Here is a 22,575-nt window from a genome sequence, read left to right on the forward strand (position 1 = left end):
GAGAGCTCATCCATTTTATTCACCAGTGACCTTACACTGCTCATGATGACAGAAAGCAGCTATGGTCTGTGCTTCTTCTCTTGTTGTGGAGTCGGACACCTGCTCTCTTTTCCTCATCCGTCCACTCTGTAGCTCTACTGGCAGCCCAGCGATTAGATCAGGCACTCTGGGAGACAAAGGACGCAGGTCTAGCAGTTGCTGTTGCAGGTAGGCGAGTCAAACCTTCCTCACCACTTTGGTTATCCAAGTTCTCCAGAAAAAAAAATAAATACAAAGGTAAGCAAACATGGGTGCTGCTGTTACACGTGGCCATTCATGGTACCAGTGGATGTTGATTTTTAAAATCCATGCATTGCTTAAGTGGACAATTACTGGTATATGAAAGCCAAACCAGTAATGCCTGTTAGTGAGTATTAGATAAGCTAATAGAGGTTTGTGGTTTGTGTTGCTGCCTCACAGTTCTAGCTGACTGAATTTGAATCTCAGTCTGTTTTTTAAGTCTCTAAGCAGTTTCCATGTCTGCTCTTTTATTCTTATTTTCTCCACTTCTCTAAAGATGCTCAGGTTTAGTGGCCTGGCAAATCTAACTTGTCTTGGTGTGGTTGTGGACTTGAATGTGAGTGTACCCTACGGTGGTCTATAGCTGGCTCCTGACTTGTACAGGTACTCTGGTTTTCGTCACAAATCCCAATAACTTCTGTTTGTATTTGTTTTGTACTGGACTATGGTTGTGAGGTGGAAGCTCAGTCCAATTTGGTGAATGCTACATGTGACTTTATCATGCAGAGCCCAACCAGGCTGTGTGGGTCACCCCTGTGTACCACTCTTCGGTGAACACCACTGTTAGGCCTGGCATCCCTTTTCTTGACATATTTAATACAAGGGTTAATAATGAGATGTTCTTTGTCTGGCTGCTCCACTGATGATTACCCTTAGCAAACTGGTCCTTCAGGATCTCACATCCCCAGAAAATGAAGACTGAGGCACACGAGACCTCCGCCATGGCAACATCACAATATTGAGAGGTGCTGCTATTTAATAGGAGTTTATTACTATGACAATTAGTAAACTGTTTATGATGATGTATGTCTGTGTGAAACGTTTACTTCCACAAGATGAAGTTGATAAATGTGAAACTTGTTGCTTCCAGTTGTTGAAAATGGCAATACAATTCTGTTTTAGATTTTAACGTGAAACCTGTAAACGTTCATTAAGACTTGTGCCATTTAGCTGCTGTACCCCATCATCAAGCCCCCTTTGTTCAGTTTATTTTGTTAACCCTCTGTTGACACCTAATGTCTCTGTCATATACGTTATATGAGCCAAGTTCTGTTTTCACGTTTATATGTTCAGTTAATTTGAAAATATGTTACATTTATTCTGTAGCTCAAGATTAGTTTATATATTAAGAATAGGGCTAGATAATTATTCAGTTCTAATGGGGTATTGTTACTTTAAGAAGGGGTGCTGGGTAGTGGGAATTTTGGGAAATAGGAAGTTATTGTGTCTATTAATAAGGCAGTGGAAACACTCGGTTTTCTTACCTTGTCTGTGTTGAGTTTCATTTTGACTCTGGAAAATAAACATTTGTTTTTATTAAACAACGGAGTGGATTATTGTGAATTGCCAAGGACTGGACATGCGTAAGTTCCTGCCATAGCCACACGTTGTTTCTCACCTACAGTTGTATTTTCTTTATTTGTTGTGTTGACTCTGTGGCACTGAGCAGTTCAGTTCTTCTTCTTGTTGTTTTGTAATTTGTGTAAAGCGCCTTTTGATGTTGTCTGCTGTAGGAAATGTTAATTGACCACTCAGTTAATTATCAGTTTTAGGTAATGCTGGTAATTAATTTAAACAATGAACAACACCGCCACAAAGGGACAACTAATTAATTTAAGTTCAATGAGGCCTCTCTGTTTCACTTTCCAGCTGGCAAGATCTGTACAAGTCATGAATGATGCCCATAAATCGGTGAAATTCTACATTAAACACTGTCTCTGTTGTTGTTGCCGCAGTAATCGACTATTTACTCAAATAACACAAACACACTGCAATAAACAAAATAATATCCTTTGCTTATAGCATAAGGGTAATCAAAGATGGATACATGCAAATATAGACGATAATAGATGATGAATAATAATAGACATAAAACTACATTAGCATAGTTGAACTTTTTCTCTCCTATAGATAAAGGTGCATGACTTATGAATTTTGATATTTCAGTTCCAGTGGTTCAGATAACTGCCTTCTTTATCTTGTCATAAAGATTTTGTTGCCTGCGCGGTGGCATTCATTTGCTATTAGTTCGTCTACACTGCCTTACCGGCCACGCAGTTTGTGTCTGCTACAGTGAGATGCAGCTCTGCACTTTCTGTCTGAGTTTAGGGAGAAATGTTTAACAGAAAGAAATGATCCTTCACAAGGTTATTACCTTCAGTTTTCTCCCAACCGTCCAACCTGAGCTGACCCTCTAATGTACTCATTTCTAATCCTGTCCATCCTCGTCATACCCAGTGCAAATCTTAGCATCTTCAACTCTGCCACCTGCAGCTCTGTCTCCTGCTTTCTGGTCAGTGCCACCGTCTCCAACCCATATAACATAGCTGGTCTCACTACCATCCTGTAGACCTTCCCTTTCAATCTTACTGTTACCCGTCTGTCACAAATCACTCCTGACACTCTTCTTCACCCATTCCACCTTGCCTGCACTTTCTTTTTCACTTCTCTTCCACAATCCCCATTACTCTGTACTGTTGATCCCAAGTATTTAAACTCATCCACCTTCGCTAACTCTACTCCTTGCATCCTCACCATTCCACTGACCTCCCTCTCATTTACACACATGTATTCTGTCTTGTTCCTACTGACCTTTATTCCTCTCCTCTCTAGAGCATATCTCCACCTCTCCAGGGTCTCCTCAACCTGCTCCCTACTATCGCTACAGATCACAATGTCATAAGCAAACATCATAGTCCATGGGGACTCCTGTCTAATATCGTTTGTCAACCTGTCCATCACCATTGCAAATAAGAAATGGCTCAGAGCTGATCCCTGATGTAATCCCACCTCCACCTTGAATGCATCCGTCACTCTTACTGCAGACCTCACCACTGTCACACTTCCCTCGTACATATCCTGTACAAGTCTTACATACTTCTCTGCCACTCCCGACTTCCTCGTACAATACCACAGCTCCTCTCGAGGCACCCTGTCATATGCTTTCTCCAGGTCCACAAAGACACAATGCAACTCCTTCTGGCCTTCTCTATACTTCTCTATCAACATCCTTAGAGCAAACATCGCATCTGTGGTGCTCTTTCTTGGCATGAAACCATTCTGCTGCTCACTAATCGTCACCTTACTTCTTAACCGAGTTTCCACTACTCTTTCCCATAACTTCATGCTGTGACTCATCAATTTTATCCCCCTGTAGTTACTGCTTTCCTGCATATCCCCCTTATTCTTAATTTCAGCACCAGTACATTTGTTCTCCACTCCTAAGGCATCCTCTCACAAGAATCCATTAAACAATTTGGTTAAAAACTCCACTGCTTGGGGGTTGATTTGTTTTCAGTCCTATTTTTTGTAAAAATTGACTATTTGTATGGAATGATGACAATAAAAAAAAAAATATTGATTTTAAACTCCACTGCCATCTCTCCTAAACGCCTCCATGCTTACACAGGTATGTCATGTGAACCAACGGCCTCCTGATTCACTATCTCCACATCATCCAGCCTCTTCTCATTCTCTTCATTCATCAAACCCCATGTCAAAATCTTGGGGTTATCCTTGATTCCGCTCTTTATTTTAATAAACAGATTCCGTCCGTTGTCAAGAGCTTCTTTTTCCAGCTTAGACTGCTTTCTAAAGTCAAGCCGTTCCTGGGGCACTCAGATCTGAAGAAGGTATGCCATACTTTTACTATATCGTGTCTCAACTATTGTAATTCAGTTTATTCTGGAATCAGAAAATCTCATGTTTCTCAGCTGCAGATGGTTCAGAATCCTGCTGATTGTTTTTTTACTGGTTCTCAGAAAGTTGTGTCCATTACCCCAATTCTGGCCTCAATTCATTGGCTCCCAGTTGAATTTAGGATTCAGTGTAAAATTTGACTTCTGGTTTTTATGTCACTGAATGGTGCTGTCCCATCCTATCTGGCCAAATTGCTGGTCCCCCGTATACACCATTCTGCTCCCTCCGTTCCTCTCAACGACAATTGTTGGTTGTGCCAAAGTCTTAAGATGAAGACTAGGGGTGATTGTGCCTTTGTAGTTCCATCTCCAAAGTTTTGGAATGCTCTGCCAATTGAAATTGGGTCAGCATCATCAACTCAAATGTTTAGATCAAGACTGAAAACACACCTGTTTTCAATTGCTTTTAACTGTATATGAGTAACTCTTGTATCCATTATTTTTCATATTCAGTGAAAAATGCACCAGAGTTATATGCTTCTTTAACATTGGCGCACAGCAAGTCCACAATCTTGTTTTCCTTTGCTGTACAGTCCACAAACTAGTTAAAAATCAGTGAGGGTGCAGGAAAGTGAAACAGGGTCAAACACCCCTGAAATTGTGATGAAAGCACAGGGATGGTCAGTAGAGAGTTTGCTTATTACAGAAAATACTGTGCCTGTTGTGATTGCTGCATCTGCAGAGGGGAGATATAAACTATCAGCACAATGCCGTGTGAAAACTGTCTCAGAATATAATAAGATTGTAAGGCCCCCCCGTAAAAGCACTATATTCAGGTCCAGTGCTTTAATAGTAATGTGTTCAGTGTTGCACCATTTTTCATTCACAACAATGGCAAGTCCACCTTCTTTCTTCCTATCAGTTTTATTCCTGCTGTTGTCCTCCCACACAATTTTAAATCCAACAACAGAGTCCGGTGTTTCAGCTCTAAGCCTTGTCTCACTGAAGCACATGAGACTGCTGAGTTTGTATTCCCTTGGGCTCCTGACCAGCGTTTGATTTTACATTGCCCATGATGACCGATGGCAGCTACGGTCTGTGCCTTCTTGTCTTGTTGTGGAGTCGGACGCCTGCTCTTTTTTCCTCACCGTCCTCTCTGTAGCTCTGCTGGGAGCCCAGCGATTAGATCAGGCACTCTGGGAGACAAAGGGCGCAGGCTCAACAGTTGCTGTCGCAGGTAGGCGAGTCAAACCTTGTACGTCACCGTATGTTCCTCCCTCTTCTTGAAATGTGTATTCACCACAGCCCTGCCCATCCTTTTTGCAAAATCCACTATCCTCTGACCACATTCATTCCTCTCCTTGATACCATAAGTACCCATCACCACCTCGTCTCCTCTGTTCCCTTCACCAACATGTCCACTGAAATTTGCTCTAATCACCACTTTCTGTCCCTTTGGTACACTCCATCACCTCATCTAACTCACTCCAGAAATCATCTTCTTTCTCATCCATCACACAACCAACTTGTGGGACATAAGCACTAACAACATTCATCATCATGCCTCAAATTTCCATCTTCATAATCATTACTCTGTCTGACACTCCTTTCACCTCCAAAACACTCTTGACATACTGTTCCTTCAGAATAACTCCTCCTCCATTTCTCCTCCCATCCACACCATGATAGAACAATTTGAATCCACCTCTGATCCACATGGCCTTACTCCCCTTCCATTTAGTCTAAACTATTTGACCCTCCTGTGGAGGATTGCCGGCTTTCCAGTCCGGCCCTCACCCCCAGGCCGCTAGGAGGAGCCCTCCGGACAGCATATTGGTGCCCCGAGTTCCAGCAGGGCCTCATGGACTTTGTAGTTTCTATACACAGCCCTGCTGGATACCTTGGGGGCCGCCAGGAGTCACTGTATAGGGGCTAGGGGGCTCTTGCGTGCCCTATAACCCGGGAATGCGTCACAGTCACGTGACTGGAGGAAGTGACGTGCTCCTGGGATGAAGAAGACTGTTTGCCCTGACCCGGAAGGAAATGGACTTGTGGGTTGTGCTTGGAACCACTTCCGGGTCAGGAGCTATAAAAGGACTCTGGGAAGCCCAGAACACTGAGCTGAGCTGGGAGGTAGGGTGGCGACGTGTCTGGGCGAGGAGGATTGGTTATTAGAAAAGAGTTTATTGAATTTATGAATAGTGTGGTGTGTGTAGTGCTTTGTGCACAGTATAGTAAAATAAATAGTTATTATACTTTCACCTGGTCTCAAGAGTGGTACCTGAGGGTTCGAGAGGTGGACAAACGCCATACCTGCTACATTCCTTTTATTCCCATACTCACTTTACACCTCATTTGATATGAAAAGTGATGAGTTACTGTCAAATTGCTATGAGCTACTTGACTTGACATCAGATTTAACTGACAAGATGTTATAAAAATCAAATGTCTTTAGATCTGTTTTAATTGAATTGAATCCTGTTTTTATCTACAGACATATGAAAAACTCTGCCATTTTTACTGTAACGCTTAAATGGATGTGACAGAGGAGACATTTGAGGCCGACATGAATATCATGGAGGAGAGGACCATAAATGTTAAAGAGGAGGACTGTGAGTGGGAGAGTGTCCACCCCAAACAGAAGAGTCTGGAAATCAAGGAAGAGGACCATGAGCTGGGGTCAGTGAGTATTAAAGAGGAGGATAAAGACAAGTGTGTCAGCACTGAGATACACAACTGTAGGAGTATGGAGAGCGTCAAGGAAGATGACCTTCATTCTGGAGATCAAGATGGAGCAGTGACCGGGTTAGTCTCTTCTTATAGCAGACACTCTTCATCTCTGGAGTCTTCTATCAATGTAAAATATGAATCACTACAGTCTGACACAAAGGGGACTGAAGATGTTTCATCTCCTAGAAGTCAGCGAGATAAGCCACCACCACCTACATCATCAGCTAAAACAAGTAAGTGAAAAATAAAAATTGGTGTACATTTTAGGCTTATGGGCCTGAGAGTGCTGTCTTGTGTTTTTTAAAGACAAACTTGGACAAGATTTCAAACAATATTAAACAAACAGTAAAACTCAATTTCATTACTTTTTTACAGATTTTAGGAATTTTCTGTTCTTCCATTATAGTTTGTAAAATTATGTAAACTTTCTAAACCTGTCTTTAGCTAAAGTGTTAAACAAAGGTACAGTTTGTGAATCCTTTGGGATTTCTTCTGTAATTTCTCCTAACGGTGTGGTCTGATCTTTAATTAAGTCCCCAAAACTGCACAAACACTCTGATGTTAAGTAATAACAGTTAGACTTCTCGTCATTCCTGAGTACATTGTTTAAATCTGAACAGTCCAGTTTGTGGCCCCCTGTCTTTACTAACTTGCTGATCCTCCTTTATCTCCAATGACCTCCACCACACATTTCCTGCAGTTTCTGCCCAACCTTCAATTTTACTTCATTCCTCCTTTCCAGAGTGTTCAATTCCTTAATGTCGCTGGGGTTCCTTGAATGATCAGCTGACTTCAGGTAAAGCTCTGTGTTCTGATTGGCCAGTGCAGAACAATAGTTTTATTCAGTTTAAGCCTTTCTCTTGTAGATTTCTTCTTTTCATTCTGCTCATTGTCTTGTTTCATTACCTAATTTCTATCAAGATTTTGCTATTCTGACATTCTCCTCTCATATTTCTTCATAATAATTTTTAACTCAGCGTTACACTGATGATGACACCCTGTCCTGGTCCTGCAGAATCAAAAAAGCCCCCAACTATGATTCTGCAATGAGGTGTTAGTATTAGTGTGCTGTGCTCTTTTACCTCCAAACCACTGTGAAATGGGGACACACACATAGTGACATGGGGTGACAGGCCTTCAAAAGACCAAACACCAGACCAGGGGTGACATTTCTAACGCATTGCACAGAACTGAACGTGAAGATATGTGCATGACAAAATAAATAGGAAAATGTGCACTTCCAAAAAATCAGATGTATAAAACCTGACGTTACACACTTTTCTACACAATTCACTTTCTTTTTATAAATCACAATCACTTTTTAAATACTCATATGTGATCACTCCTTTTAATCCCCACCCTGAACCGTTCACATATGCAGTCAGGATGCTGCAGAACTTCATTAGCTGGTAGATCAGCCTCCTCCCTACTGACGCTTTGAGACCTCATCACCTCCATTCAATAATATCTGGCTTTGCTCTTCATCTGAGAGTGAAAGGTCATACATGTAGTTTCCGCGCCTCTCCTCTGTGCTCTGGGGTTCAGGAAAGGTGTAAGCGAGTAGTCACTGTCACCTGGCACATGTAATGACATGATTGCTGTTACAATGAATAGTTCAGGCCACATGAAACACTGAGGGGTCAGCAGGTTACTTCACCAACAAGCAGTTCACCACGTACAGCACCATCACGTCTGTCAAAGCTACTTGGCCTCAAAATAAATGAATCACAGGTGGAGCGAGGCCATGGAGTCATGACGTTTGTGAGCCACATCTTGGATGACTTGTGTATTCATGGAGTGTGCAGAAGTCGGATTTGGATCACCAGTCCATTGTGCACCTGGCATGTCATGTAGGTGTGCCGACAAGACAAGAACAAAACAGCTACATTACTTACTGGGTTTATATGGAGTCTCTACTCTTCTGAGCTTATGCTTAAAAGCTGAGGTATAATTTGGTGTTTACTATAACAAAAAAGTTTGAACTAAGTGAGAAAAAGACAGTTAAGTGTGTTTTATTATTTAGTATTGCAGTAACAGTAAGGCTTCAACAAATAAAATAAAGTTAAAAGTCCTTTTCTTTAAGGTGTGCTTGCTTTGACATTTATCTGCTTGTATTGTCTATGGCTGACAAGTTGTAATAACAATGGAACAGGGAACTTGTGGTTGACTGGACTGTGCAGGTAAAGTGTACAGAAGCTGAAGAGGCCAGTGTACTTAAGGTCAAGAATGTTTAAGGATAACAAAACTGACAAGCAGCCATCCGGCCAAATGGACCAGGTTGATAGTGACCTTTTAAGGTATCTCCGTCCTGCAATGTCCTGTTAGCAACTAGGAGTAGCCAATGGTATTAGAGCTTATGTTATTAGTAAGAACTAAAGATCTGACTTTGGAGTGAATCAAAAGGACACAGCACAAATGCATCTTTGTAACACTTTCATTTTACTGCTCTGCTGATTTGAGTGTTACCTTTGCAAGACTTGGAAAGTAATAGAAGATTGATTGACTCTTCATCCTGACTGTACTTATTTTATTTAATGTAAAGGGAGAACAGGATGCCCAGCAAGGGTGACCTGTGCAGGTTTTCATCCACACATTTCACTGCTTACAGTTAACAAGGGCAGCTTCAGCCTTGCTACATGCCCTTATAATAATATGAGTGTAGTAAAGTGCTTTGATTGAGTTAGGAGAGCTGGACACAGCTGCTGATTGCCATTTTATATTGTCAGAAACATTTCATGTTATGTGTGTACACCCACACCGTACGAACACCGGATGTAGTGCATCAGCAGTCAGTTAATGACTTCCAGCACAGCAGGCATAATGGAGTGAAGTTTGGCCGAGATACTGTTGAGGTGTCACACAGCTCCCTGAGAAGTGACAACACCTAGCCGAGATAAAGTGATGACACAACCAAATTTATTTAGTGCAAATATGTATCATTAGCGCTCTTAAAAGCAACTAAAATACAGTCTGTACATCATAGTCATCATTTTTGAGGTGTAATGTTTGTCACATCAGCGCAGCTTATAAGAACAGCTTGGTGAAATGAAGTATTATGCTTCCGAGTTGTCCTTTAGCTGGTTTGGCAGCATTTTACTACTTGATCAAGGGTGGCGTCATTTCCCAGTTTCTCTGAAATATTATGTACTAGCAAAATACCCACGCTTCGCAGCGGAGAAGTAGTGTGTTAAAGAGGTTATGTAAACATATATATATACATAAACATATATACATATCTACATATACAAATATCTACATATACATATATATATATATATACATACACATCAACATATATACAGTAATCCCTCGCTACTTCGCAGTTCACTTTTTGCGGATTCACGACTTCGCGGGTTTTTAAATACAAGTGATTGCCCGCTTATCGTGGAAGTTATGTTCCAGACCCATCAGCAACAGGAGAAAATCCGCGATATAGAAAGACCATATAAATAAACATTTTTATAGTTTAAGCCTTAAAATTCCCATCCCACATGCTTTAAACACATGTAAACTTATAAAACACACTTTGTTAACACATATGATATGTGAATGTCCGGCTAAGGATATGAGTAACATCTCACTATTATAAAACATTTTAACTTCACGCAAGACAAGACAGTGAGGCAGGAAAATTGGTGATGTACACCTAAAAGCCTGATTGTACAGGCTTTAAAATTATTGACACGCAGAGCGACAAGCAGCACAAAGCCAGCACAAAGTCCACTTCTCCTTAGCGTTCATTCAGCTCCCCACCCCCTTGACAATGCGAAGTGGCAGGAGCTTACTGCGCCTCCGGGGAGGGGGGGTTTGAGCGAACGTGCGTTCAGCCCTCACACACCCCCAATCCTCCTCCTCCTCCTTCTGAATGCGCAGAGCGACAAGCAGGCATTTTGGCAGAAGCAGTACAAAGTCCATTTCTGCTCAGCGTGAGTTCAGCTGCCCCCCTTCACAAAGCGAGTGCAGACACATCGACGTCTGATAGCTGCGTGCAGTGTGCAGTGTTGGTCTGCGGTGTTTAAGAATGTAGAAAGTGTTTAAGAGCATAGGAAGTGTTTATAAGAGTGTGGGAAAGGTTAACAAGAGAGTGAGAAAGGTTTATAAGAGTGTGGGAAGGGTTTATAAAGCCTTAAAATATGTATAAATAATAAAATAAATATAGGTCGCTACTTCGCGGATTTTCACCTAAATAAAAATTTAAAAGCAGTACTTTGCCGCTACGAAGCGCGGGGATTTATGTATATATATATAGATGTATATATATAGATCTATATATATATATATAGATATCTATATAGATATATATATATATAGATATCTATATAGATATATATCTATATATATCTATATAGATATATATCTATATAGATATATATATATATATATATATATATATATATATATATATATATATATATATAGATATATATAGATATATATATAGATATATATCTATATAGATATATATATATAGATATATATCTATATAGATATATATATATAGATATATATCTATATAGATATATATATATATATATATATCTATATAGATATCTATATATATATGTAGATCTATATATATATATATCTATATATATATATAAATCCCCGCGCTTCGTAGCGGCAAAGTACTGCTTTTAAATTTTTATTAAGAAGAAAAGAAAACATTTTTAAATTGAGGGATAATATATCAATAACAATTTGTTAAGGATCTGTTTGTTAAGCTGCCTTTACACGGCCTCTCCGCTGTTTTATAAACGAACGCCATATAAGGCCGTCCTTTCTCCTAGCTTAGCGGTTCTGTATTCTTTTATTGTTCGTTTATAACGATTGTTATAGTTATTGTGTAGCTATTTGAGGCTCACTGTTCTGTTCAGGTACCCATTTCCTTTATGTAGTCCGCGGATTCTCCGCTATTTTTTGTTATTTATTGATTCCCTTCTTTAGCTGACTGCCTGCTCATATAAGGCGCTCTGCTGTTTTTTTGTGAAGCAGCCTTAACACAGCTTTTCCGCTGTTTTATAAACGAACGCCATATAAGGTCTTCCTTTTTCCTTGCTTTGCCAAGGAAGCAGCCTTTTTATTTAATCCATGGGTTCTCCGCTGTTTTTTTTTCTTTTTTTACGATTGTTATAGTTTTGTTTGTATACCATGTTGTCAGTTCAGAACTGCGGATGTAATATGACCAAGCTGTGCAAGCTTACTGTTAAGAATGCAACGTATAGTTGTAAAGGAGAAAAGCAATCTGGCCTCAAATCAATGGCAACCTTTTGTAGGTCTATGAACTTAATTTAAACTTTAGGTTTACACGGTGCTTTGTTTCCGAAGTACCTGCACTCATGAATATGTCTTTATGTGTCAGTCGCTCAAATCCCCGTGCTTCGCACCGGCAAAGTACTGCTTTTAATTTTTTATTAAGAAGAAAAGAAAACCTTTTTAAATTGAGGGAAAATATACCAATAACAATTTAAGGATCTTTTTTTTTGTGAAGCTGCCTTCACACAGCCTCACCGCTGTTTTATAAACGAACGTCATATAAGGTCTTCCTTTTTCGTTGCTTCGCCAACGGAAGCAGCCTTTTTATTTAATCCACGGGTTCTCCGCTGTTTTTTTGTTCATTTATTACGATTGTTATAGTTCTGTTTGTATACCACGTTGTCAGTTCAGCACTCCGGTTGTAATATGACCAGGCCGTGCAAGCTTACTGTTGAGAATGCAACGTATAGTTGTACAGGAGAAAAGCAATCCGCTCTCTTGTGTGATGTTGCGATGTGCATGGATTTTTTTAATGTTAGCTAAGACCCGGCACTTAAAAGTTTCTCGCTACACCAATTTTAACTCTGTTTCAAAGTGATTCAAAGTCTCGTTTATACCTCGTGTCTTCTCATTAAACTTGTATGTCGTGAATTTGGTATTGCAAATGGCAGGGGGAGCGTTTCTATAAACTTAATTTAAACTTATGGTTTACACCGTGCTTTGTTTCCAAAGTAGCTGCACTTATAAATATGCTTGTATGCGTCACTCGCTCGCTTCTTATTGTTTTGCTGCCTTCTCAATTGTGTAATGAATGTTTTCTTCAGCGCTCTTTGGGGCTGTTCCTTGTTTTCAGTACACGTGATTAAGTAAATGGTGTGATGACGCGATACGCGACTACGCCTCCCACGGCCATCGAGCTGCACTCCATTACAGTATATGGACAAAAAAGAGGTTCCAGTTATGACCATTACGTGTAGAATTTCGAAGTGAAACCTGCCTAACTTTTGTAAGTGAGCTGTAACGAATGAGCCTGCCAAATTTCAGCCTTCCACCTACACAGGAACTTGGAGAATTAGTGATGAGTCAGTGAGGGCTTTGCCTTTTATTAGTATAGATGCATTGGTCAGAGTTGTTGTAAATATATGTTTGTTCCCCTGTGAAGTTTTCTTTTGTAAATCTCAACATTTGAATGAGCATATACACATTTTCAGTCTCATTTTGTGTGTACTCAAGCTTTATTCAAGTACTCAACTTCGAGCGCTGAGAACAAATGCCAGTGCCGGTGTGGTTCCCTATTTACCTGACGAGGTAAGAAGGCGGTATCGTGGCAGCAGAGCCGGCACTAAGCTAAAAATGAAGCGGCTTGCGAGAAAGTGGCGTTTTAAGCCTTCGGTGCTTTCTGTTATTCTGAGGAATGTGAACTCAATCTCAAATAAGATCGACGAACTGGCTGTGCTGGTGAAAAATGTCAGAACCTACAGAGAATGCAGTTTGTTGTGTTTCTGCGAAACGTGGCTAACTAAGACCATCCCAGATGCTAATGTGGAGCTACCCGGGTTTAGCACAGTTAGAGCGGACAGAGACGCAAGTACCTGTGGGAAGCACAAAGGAGGTGGACTCGCTCTCTATGTTAATACACGGTGGTGTAACTCTGGACATGTTAAAGTCAAAATCTCCACTTGCTGCAGGGACATCGAACTGTTGGCCATAAGTCTGCGACCCTATTACTTGCCCAGAGAGTTTGGACACGTCATTGTTGTCATCGTGTATATTCCTCCTCGGGCGGACATGGAGATAGCGAGTGACATCATCCATTCTGCTGTTGCTAAGTTACAAACGCAGCACCACGAGGCACTTGTGCTAATCGCTGGAGACTTTAACCATGTGACGCTGGACAAAACATTACCTGCATTCTCCCAGTATGTGGACTGCAACACCCGGGGAAATGAGACTATTGATTTACTGTATGCAAACGTTAAAGACGCATACAGTGCCACCCCGCTGCCTGCGCTTGGGAAAGGAGATCATAACCTGGTTCTGCTTCAGCCTCAATACAAACCAAAAGTGAGAGTCCTACCTACAACCACACGATCATTCAGGAAGTGGACCCCGGAGGCTGAGAATGCTCTGAGACAATGTTTTGGAACTACAGACTGGGATATCCTGCAGGGATCAGATAGTGAGAACATTGAGGAGGTTGTTGACTGCACTACTGACTACATCAACTTCTGTATGGACATTGTAGTTCCAGTAAGAACTGTACGCTGCTATGCTAACAACAAGCCATGGATTACAAGTGACATCAAGGGCCTTTTGAACCAAAAGAAAAGGGCCTTTAAAGACGGTGATCAGCATGAGCTGAAGCGCGTGCAGAAGGAACTCCGAGTCCAGCTCAGGGCGGCGAAAGAGCAGTACAGGAGAAAGCTGGAGCAGAATTTGCAGAACAACAGCATGAAAGAAGTGTGGGATGGGATGAAGATCATCACTGGCTGCAGCTCAAAGCAGGGTACCACCATCGAGAGAGACGTGAAGAGAGCAAACCAAATGAACATCTTCTTTAACAGGTTTGACCACCCTAACCCACTCTCACCTCGGAGTACTGCACTCTCTACACATCCTTCTGCTGATACCAACATAGGAGAGACATCCCCACCCACAATTACAGCAGCACAAGTGAGCAGAGAGCTGAGGAAACTTCGTGCCAGCAAAGCAGCAGGTCCAGATGGAGTATCGCCACGACTGCTGAAGGCCTGTGCATCAGAGCTGGGGGGTCCTCTACAGCGCATCTTCAACCTGAGCCTGGAACAGGGGAAAGTTCCGAGGCTTTGGAAAACATCTTGCATCACCCCAGTCCCAAAGGTATCACGTCCTGGTGAGCTGAATGACTTCCGGCCTGTCGCTCTAACATCACACGTGATGAAGACCATGGAGCAGCTGCTGCTTCACCACCTGAGGCCACAGGTCCAACACGCCCTCGACCCTCTGCAGTTCGCATACCAGGAGAAGGTGGGAGCGGAAGATGCCATCATCTACATGCTACACCGATCCCTCTCCCACTTGGACAGAGGCAATGGCGCTGTAAGAATTATGTTTCTAGACTTCTCTAGCGCCTTCAACACCATCCAACCTCTGCTCCTTGGGGACAAGCTGACAGAGATGGGAGTAGATTCATACCTGGTGGCATGGATCGTGGACTATCTCACAAACAGACCTCAGTATGTGCGTCTCGGGAATTGCAGATCTGACATTGTGGTCAGCAACACAGGAGCGCCGCAGGGGACTGTACTTTCTCCGGTCCTGTTCAGCCTATATACATCGGACTTCCAATATAACTCAGAGTCCTGCCACGTGCAAAAGTTTGCTGACGACACTGCTACCGTGGGCTGCATCAGGAGTGGGCAGGAGGAGGAGTATAGATACCTCATCAAGGACTTTGTTAAATGGTGCGACTTAAACCACCTACAACTGAACACCAGCAAAACCAAGGAACTGGTGGTGGATTTTAGGAGACCCAGGCCCCTCATGGACCCCATGATCATCAGAGGTGACTGTGCAGAGGGTGCAGACCTATAAATACCTGGGAGTGCAGCTGGACGATAAATTGGACTGGACTGCCAATACTGATTCTCTGTGCAAGAAAGGACAGAGCCGCCTGTACTTCCTTAGAAGACTGGCATCCTTCAACATCTGCAGTAAGATGCTGCAGATGTTCTATCAGATGGTTGTGGCGAGTGCCCTCTTCTACGCAGTGGTGTGCTGGGGAGGCAGCATTAAGAAGAAGGATGCCTCACGCTTGGACAAACTGGTGAGGAAGGCAGGCTCTATTGTTGGCATAGAGCTGGATGGTTTGACATCCGTAGCAGAGCAACGGGCACTCAGCAGGCTCCTATCAATTATGGAGAATCCACTACATCCATTAAACAGTGTCATCTCCAGACAGAGAAGCAGCTTCAGCGACAGACTGCTGTCACTGTCCTGCTCCACTGACAGACTGAGAAGATAATTCCTCCCCCAAACTATGCGACTCTTCAATTCCACCAGAGGGGGTAAACGTTGAACATTATTCAAGTTATTGTCTGTTTTTTACCTGCATTTTTTATTACTCTTTAATATTATTTGCTGCTGGAGTATGTGAATTTCCCCTTGCGATTAATAAAGTATCTATCTATCTATCTATCTATCTGCCTGCCTGCCTGCCTGCCTGCCTGCCTGCCTGCCTGCTCAGGACCTTCACTAGTCTACCTATAGAGAGAGATCTCACTCCAAACTGAACAGGAGGCTTTGGCCTGCACAGGCCCAAAATGGATTACTGCTTTAGATAATTATAATAAAGCTCTTATCAAATGTCAGTGAACCTCTGAAGGACCACCAATATAAAGGCTTAGGGTGGTCTTTCAGGAGTGACATTAATGCGGCCCCATCTCTTAGGGTCTCACCCACAAAACACAAAAATATTTGGATAATTAATAAAGAACAAAATATAAACAAAACATGAAATTGCATAAATTAAATGAAAGGGCAAGTAATATTTGAAAAAGAACAAAAGAACTAATGAAGCAAAACAAAGCTTTTATTAGCATTTCCACCTTTATTCTTATCTCCCTTATCTCCTCTTGACAATCTTTAAGAGTTTTCTTGATGTGATGTTGAGACACCTTAGCTGTTAGCTAAACCAACAGACTTGATGGTCCGATGAATGGTCTCCTCTTGTCTGTTACATTTCTTATGTTCTTGTTCTGTATGTTCATGAGCAGATCTTTATCGAGAAGAGACAGCTTTGCCAGCACCCACATTTCTTCCCTTTTATTTGTCTGAGTGCCTCCAAGCCACACCTACAGTCTCCTCTCATTGGTTGAACACTTGACTTGACTGGATTGTAAAGGTTTAAACGATGTGTTCAGCATTGACAGTCCAGTTGTTTGTCTGTTATGAGTTCAGGTTGATTGTGTTTATCTGTTACTGTCATGTAGTTGAAGATCAGACCACATTCTCAGGAGGAATTTGGGCCGAAATTCAGGGGATTCCAAAGGGTTCACTAACTTTTTCATACATATGTAGAGAGGTTTCATTCTATGGAAGATTTTAAGCAACGCCTTCTCAGAGCTGCTTAATCCAACCAAGTGTCCATCTCTGTGCATCTTTCCTAATAGTCTTGAGTTTGGCCTGTTTGTGTTGTCATGTGTACAAAAACACAGAGACACAGTTAGAAACCAGTTATGGGTAAATTTTGCACAAACATATGGGAAGTTTTTCTTTACACAAAGAATGATAGACAGTTGGAATAAATGACCAAATTGTGTGTTAGACCGTTGGAGTTTAGGGGCTTTCAAAACTCGACTTGATGTTATTTTAGAAGAATTAAATGGATTGGACTGGTGAGCTTTGCTGGGCTGAGTGGCTTGTTCTCGTCCATATTGTTCTAATGTCCTAATAGATCTGCAGTCACCTGAGGGAAAATTACAGACTTGTTGCTCTCTCGGCTCTTCATTTTCTTTTTTGCTTCCTGTCCCTTTCTCATATAGCAGGCCTTTTTGTGCTTTACTTTAGTATTGTTCAAGTTTGGATTTCTCCGGCTTTGACTTGTCTGTCTTTTAATGGTACATGTTGAGGTCACTCAGTTACCTCTGTATTTCAGCTGATGAAAAGAGAAAGACATTGAAAGGTGGAGTTTGGATTGTCATTGGACTTGTTTACAAACCTCCTTGAGAAATCTTGGTGTGTTTGAATATTACTTTGTTATGTATTGATTGTCATGAGTATCATGTTGTTTTACTAAAGATTTACTCCAAAAACTGCACCGGCATTTCCAGTATGACTGTTCCATTGAACTACTTACAGGTGCTCCCTTATCGAAAGGGAAAATAAAAGCAATAACTAAAAATGAAACAAAAAAAAGCTATTGAAAATTATGTCCAAGATAATTTAAAACAATCCAAAAACAATTGCTTTTGCTCCAACCCCATCTTTGTTGACTTACTGCCATTTTATTGCCATTGTCTGTAGTGTCTATAGTGGTCTTACCCAGCATTGCTTGTGTATGTGAGGATTACAACATCATACTGGTGATAATATTAAGGTTGGCTTGGAAATTTTAAATTGTTTCTGATTTCTTATTTGAAGAATTATTTCTTCAGTTGTCAGTTTGACTCACTGTTCTGACTTAAGCTCGTCTTTTGTTATCTCATGATCATTATCTTCTCAGTTAGTATCTCTGATGATATAGTATGTATACTGTAGTGTACTCATTTTTATCTACGCAGTAGAGTCTGAACTGACCACGTTCAAGAACTCTGTAGTAAAGGCCACTGTAAGGAACTCTGGACAGGAGTTTGTTGGTGTTTGTCATGATCACTGTCCTAGCAGTCTTTGGAGGGTAACAGGCAGTGTGGCGGAGTCTTTAAGGCTTTGGACTGCAAACCCTGATGTTGTTGGTTCAAATCCCACTATTGACTCCCTATGTGTCCATGAACAAGTCACTGGACCTGCCTGTGCTCCAGTTGGAAAACCAAATGAAATGCAACCAATTGTTTCATAAATGTTGTAAGTCACCTTGGATTATGACATCAGCCAAATAAATAAAGGTAAATGGATACTAGAAGTGAGGGAAACTATCATCAGGTTGAAGAATGAGGCGTTTCATACAAATATAGCAGGAACATCTGGTGTGACTGAAATTAATCAAAAGGTGGCATAAGCGTGTCTTTGATTAATGACAACCACAGAATTAATTTAACTACACATCATTTGCACATATGAACTAACAGAATAACTTTAATACACAATAATCACTGAAATTTCAATTTTGTTAGCATAAATAAATCATGGCAGTGCACGTCCATTAATATTCTAATGGGCAGCATAAATGAGGCCGGTGTGTGATAAAGCTGACCAGTCCTGGTTACACCTGCCACTCCTCATCCAGAACAGACACTAATACAAGGAACTTCTCCAATCCCAGGATTTCTCATCTTAAATTTATTCTCCCACATCACTGGTGCTCCTCTGGGTCAGTGCATTAATATTTCACTTTCTTCATTCTTCTGTTTTGATTTAGTGATTTTAAATAAGCTATTTTTGTATACATTTTGTAGTTGAGGGACCACTTGATGCTTAGTGGAGTAATAACTGTGTTGTAAGAGTACTCCATGACTCTACCCTGCGATTCCTGTTTTTATAAATTTAACCTCAAAGTGTCTTATCAGAGCCTCAACATACCCTTTTTTTACTTGTCGGTGTGACATATGAATTGTTCAAATCGGAAGACACATCCTGGTTCTTCTGATTCAAGGCCAGTGAAGCAACCCAGAGGAGTCTGATTGAGGCTGCCATGGTGTCAGATAACTCTGGAGCAGTTTCCACTGTTGATCGACTGAAGGCCTTTATATCGGAGCAAAATGCTGTGTGACCTTGAACACATCAGAAGAGAGAAGTTTTTTCTGACCTTCATGCTGATATTGTCAAAATCAGAAATGAACAGCAGAAACTCTTGTTAGTTTTTATTCAGGTCTGTACTCAAGGGGAGCACCAGGACTCTGAGATACGTTCCTATGCTGAGGCCCAAACTCTCCATAAGAAACTTTATGGACATGAAGATGGGAGAAGGAGAGACAACATCAGAATTATTGGGGTTCCAGATGATATTAAGAGTGGGGATTTGTTCCGCTTTGTGAAAAACAATGGGTTTTTGGTTTCTGACCATCACAAATTTGAGGCCTGAAATTGTGTGGACACATAGAATATAAACCAGGAAAAGTGACAGTGCACGTCTTCATCTGATTATACAATACAGTTTATTTTTGTAAAAAATCACACAGGAAGTGCCGCAATGGGCTTTAACAGGCCCTACCTCTTGACAGCCCCCCAGCCTTGACTCTCTAAGAAGACAAGGAAAAACTCCCAAAGAAACCTTGTAGGGAAAAAATGGAAGAAACCTTGGGAAAGGTAGTTCAAAGAGAGACCCCTTTCCAGGTAGGTTGGGCATGCAGTGGGTGTCAAAAGAAGGGGGTCAATACAATACAATGCAGTTCACAGAACAGAACAAATCCTCAATATACTAAAAAATAAAAAATCTAAATTTTAGAAGTACAGAGCAGAATTTAACAGTAGATGATATATCCCATAATAAGATTTGGATTTGTGTAGAGTCCTGGAGACCTCATCCTTCAAGCTGCCTCCCCCATTTGGTCATTCCACGGCTGAAACAGCGCTGGGCCAGCCAATCCGATGAAAGGACCCCTCTCTCCCACGATTCCTGCGATCCTCCATCAGGGATGACTTTTCCTTAGGCAGGCAAAACAACTTGGCAGGTGGGCCATGGCACCAAGTGCCACATTTGAGTACCGAGAAGAAAAACAGAATAAGTGAGAGTTAGTATACAATTATAACTGTCATGTTACTTATGTTTTAGTGCTAATGACTAACAACAGAGATGCAGTCTGTACAGTTAATCAGCAGCTCTAGTCAGGATATGCTAAACTGAAGTAGTGAGTCTTCAGCTGGGATTTAAAAGCTGAGACCAAAGGGGCATCTCTTATAGTAGCAGGCAGACCATTCCACAGTTTAGGGGCCCTGTAACTAAAAGCTCGACCTCCCACTGTTATTTTATTAATCCTTGGAATCATAAGCAGACCGGCATCTTGAGATCTTAATGTGCGCTCAGGTTTGTAAGTCATGATAAGTTCAGACAAGTAAGCCGGACCTCGACCATTTAATGCTTTATATGTTAAAAGAAGGATTTTGAAATCTTCCCTAAACTTAACCGGGAGCCAGTGTAAGGATTTAAGACCTGGAGTTATGTGTTCGTATTTTCTTGTTCTTGTAATAATTCTCGCAGCTGCATTTTGGATTAACTGGAGGCTGTATAAAGAACAGTTTGAACATCCAGTGAACACCGCATTGCAGTAGTCAATCCTACTAGAGATAAATGCATGAATTAGTTTCTCAGAATCCTATTTATTTAAAAAGCACCTTAATTTCCTAACATTTTTAAGATGGAAGAAACATGTTTTGGACAACTTTGTAATATGCGCTTTAAATGACATGCTAGAGTCAAAGATAACTCCTAGATTGCGGGCTGATTCAGTAAAATTGACTGGGATTCCCACTATCATCAAGCTGCTTCGCTATTCTGACCGAGTTACTATTCTGAAAGAGGAACTCAACAATTCAAATGTAACTTATGATGGATGGAAGATCTACGTTTACTGCCAATGACTGCCAATGTCCATACCACAGAAGACCTCGTCTCTGGTGATCACAAAGGCTCCACAAATCGGTCTTTCTGCTTTCCTCATTTATCTGGCCAAGCCTCAAATGTCCTTCCTATTAGTGCAGCTGTTCATCAACCCTCAACAGGCTCTCAATGTCCTTGACTCCTTCATGTCACTGGTGGTTGGCCGCTTTGACTGTTTTATGTATGATATTTCAGTATTTCTTAGACATTTTCCTGAATATTGATTCATAATAGCGGCTACCTCCTTTTTTTATGTGTATTTTATATATGTACATACACATGTGATTAGAGAGTCATTGCGGGTTGTGAGGGGTCAGGACACGACCCACAATTGTTTAATATTTGCTTGCATGTCATATTTATTTTCAAGTATGTTTTTTCATTTTATCACCACAGTGAACTGTTGTATTGTGAATGTTGGGATTAGGATGAGATTGTTTACTGAGCTCTCTCCATGTTTGCCCACTCATAAGCAGAACCTGTTGATTTTTTCTTGTGTTTTTATTTGACAGACCTCGGTTTAGTTTTTTGCATATACGGTTTAGAGGTGGGATTCTGGATCTACAGTCTACATTATACATGATTGCTGGTGGGGCTACTGGGTTGACTCATTTTGACACCTTGTAATGTATTTCAGTTACAGTTCTCCTTTATTGCTGTTCTTTGTTTTCCTCTCTCCTGTCTAACCTCAGTGTCTTCTCTTCTACTTGTAAGCTCTCAAGTGTTACTGATTTATTATCTTTGAGCTTGGCTGATACAGCCTGTTATCAAGAATCATTTCTTTTGGTTAAAGACATTCATCCAGCTGCCTTAAGGTGCTACTGTGTGGCTGTGTCCTCCTCTGCCACTAGTAAAAAAACATGGAGGTTTGGACCGAGTTCACTATGCTGTGCCTCTGAAGGTTTGTGGTTCTGGAGGTGTTTCAGAAGGCAGGTTTTGTTATGTGTTCATGGAGATTGGTTGAAGAAAACTCAGTCAGCATACAGTAATATTGACAATCTTGAGAAGCATCTGAATAATCTTGAAAATACACCCGTGTGTTTCTGAACCAGTACAGAAGCTCAACATGACGCTAATCAGAGAGAAGGTAAATGACCATCTTGTGCAGAGTTGAGAATTCATTTCATGTGCACTTGTTGCTATCTCTCTGGTGCTAAACTGAGCGAGTTGTGAGCTCTTAGACTGCACAGATGAGATTCGTTAGCCTCCATGTCCCAAGTCGAGCAAAAATATAGTGATAATACAGATATATAGATAATATCACTAACTACAGCTTGAAAATAAGGTTTATTTTATTTTTTTCTTGAAGTTTCCCCTCTGGTGAACCCCCACCTTCGGAGTGATTGATGTATTTTTTTAATTTTATTAATTTACCAAAAACTCTAACAAAATTATGCTGCTTTTCTGGAGGCCCATGTTTTATGTGACGAAATTAAATGCATT

General features: G+C 41.1%; 2 protein-coding genes across 2 annotated transcripts in view; both read left to right on the forward strand.

Annotated features, from left to right (window-relative positions):
* LOC127526324 (zinc finger protein 345-like) overlaps positions 1 to 22,575 on the forward strand; it is a 112,322-nt gene that overhangs the window by 87,460 nt on the left and 2,287 nt on the right. The window lies entirely within an intron of this gene.
* LOC127526325 (zinc finger protein 239-like) overlaps positions 1 to 22,575 on the forward strand; it is a 350,159-nt gene that overhangs the window by 62,973 nt on the left and 264,611 nt on the right. The window lies entirely within an intron of this gene.

This window comes from Erpetoichthys calabaricus (genome assembly GCF_900747795.2).
Source record: "Erpetoichthys calabaricus chromosome 1 unlocalized genomic scaffold, fErpCal1.3 SUPER_1_unloc_1, whole genome shotgun sequence".
In the NCBI taxonomy this organism is placed as follows: Eukaryota; Metazoa; Chordata; class Cladistia; order Polypteriformes; family Polypteridae; genus Erpetoichthys; species Erpetoichthys calabaricus.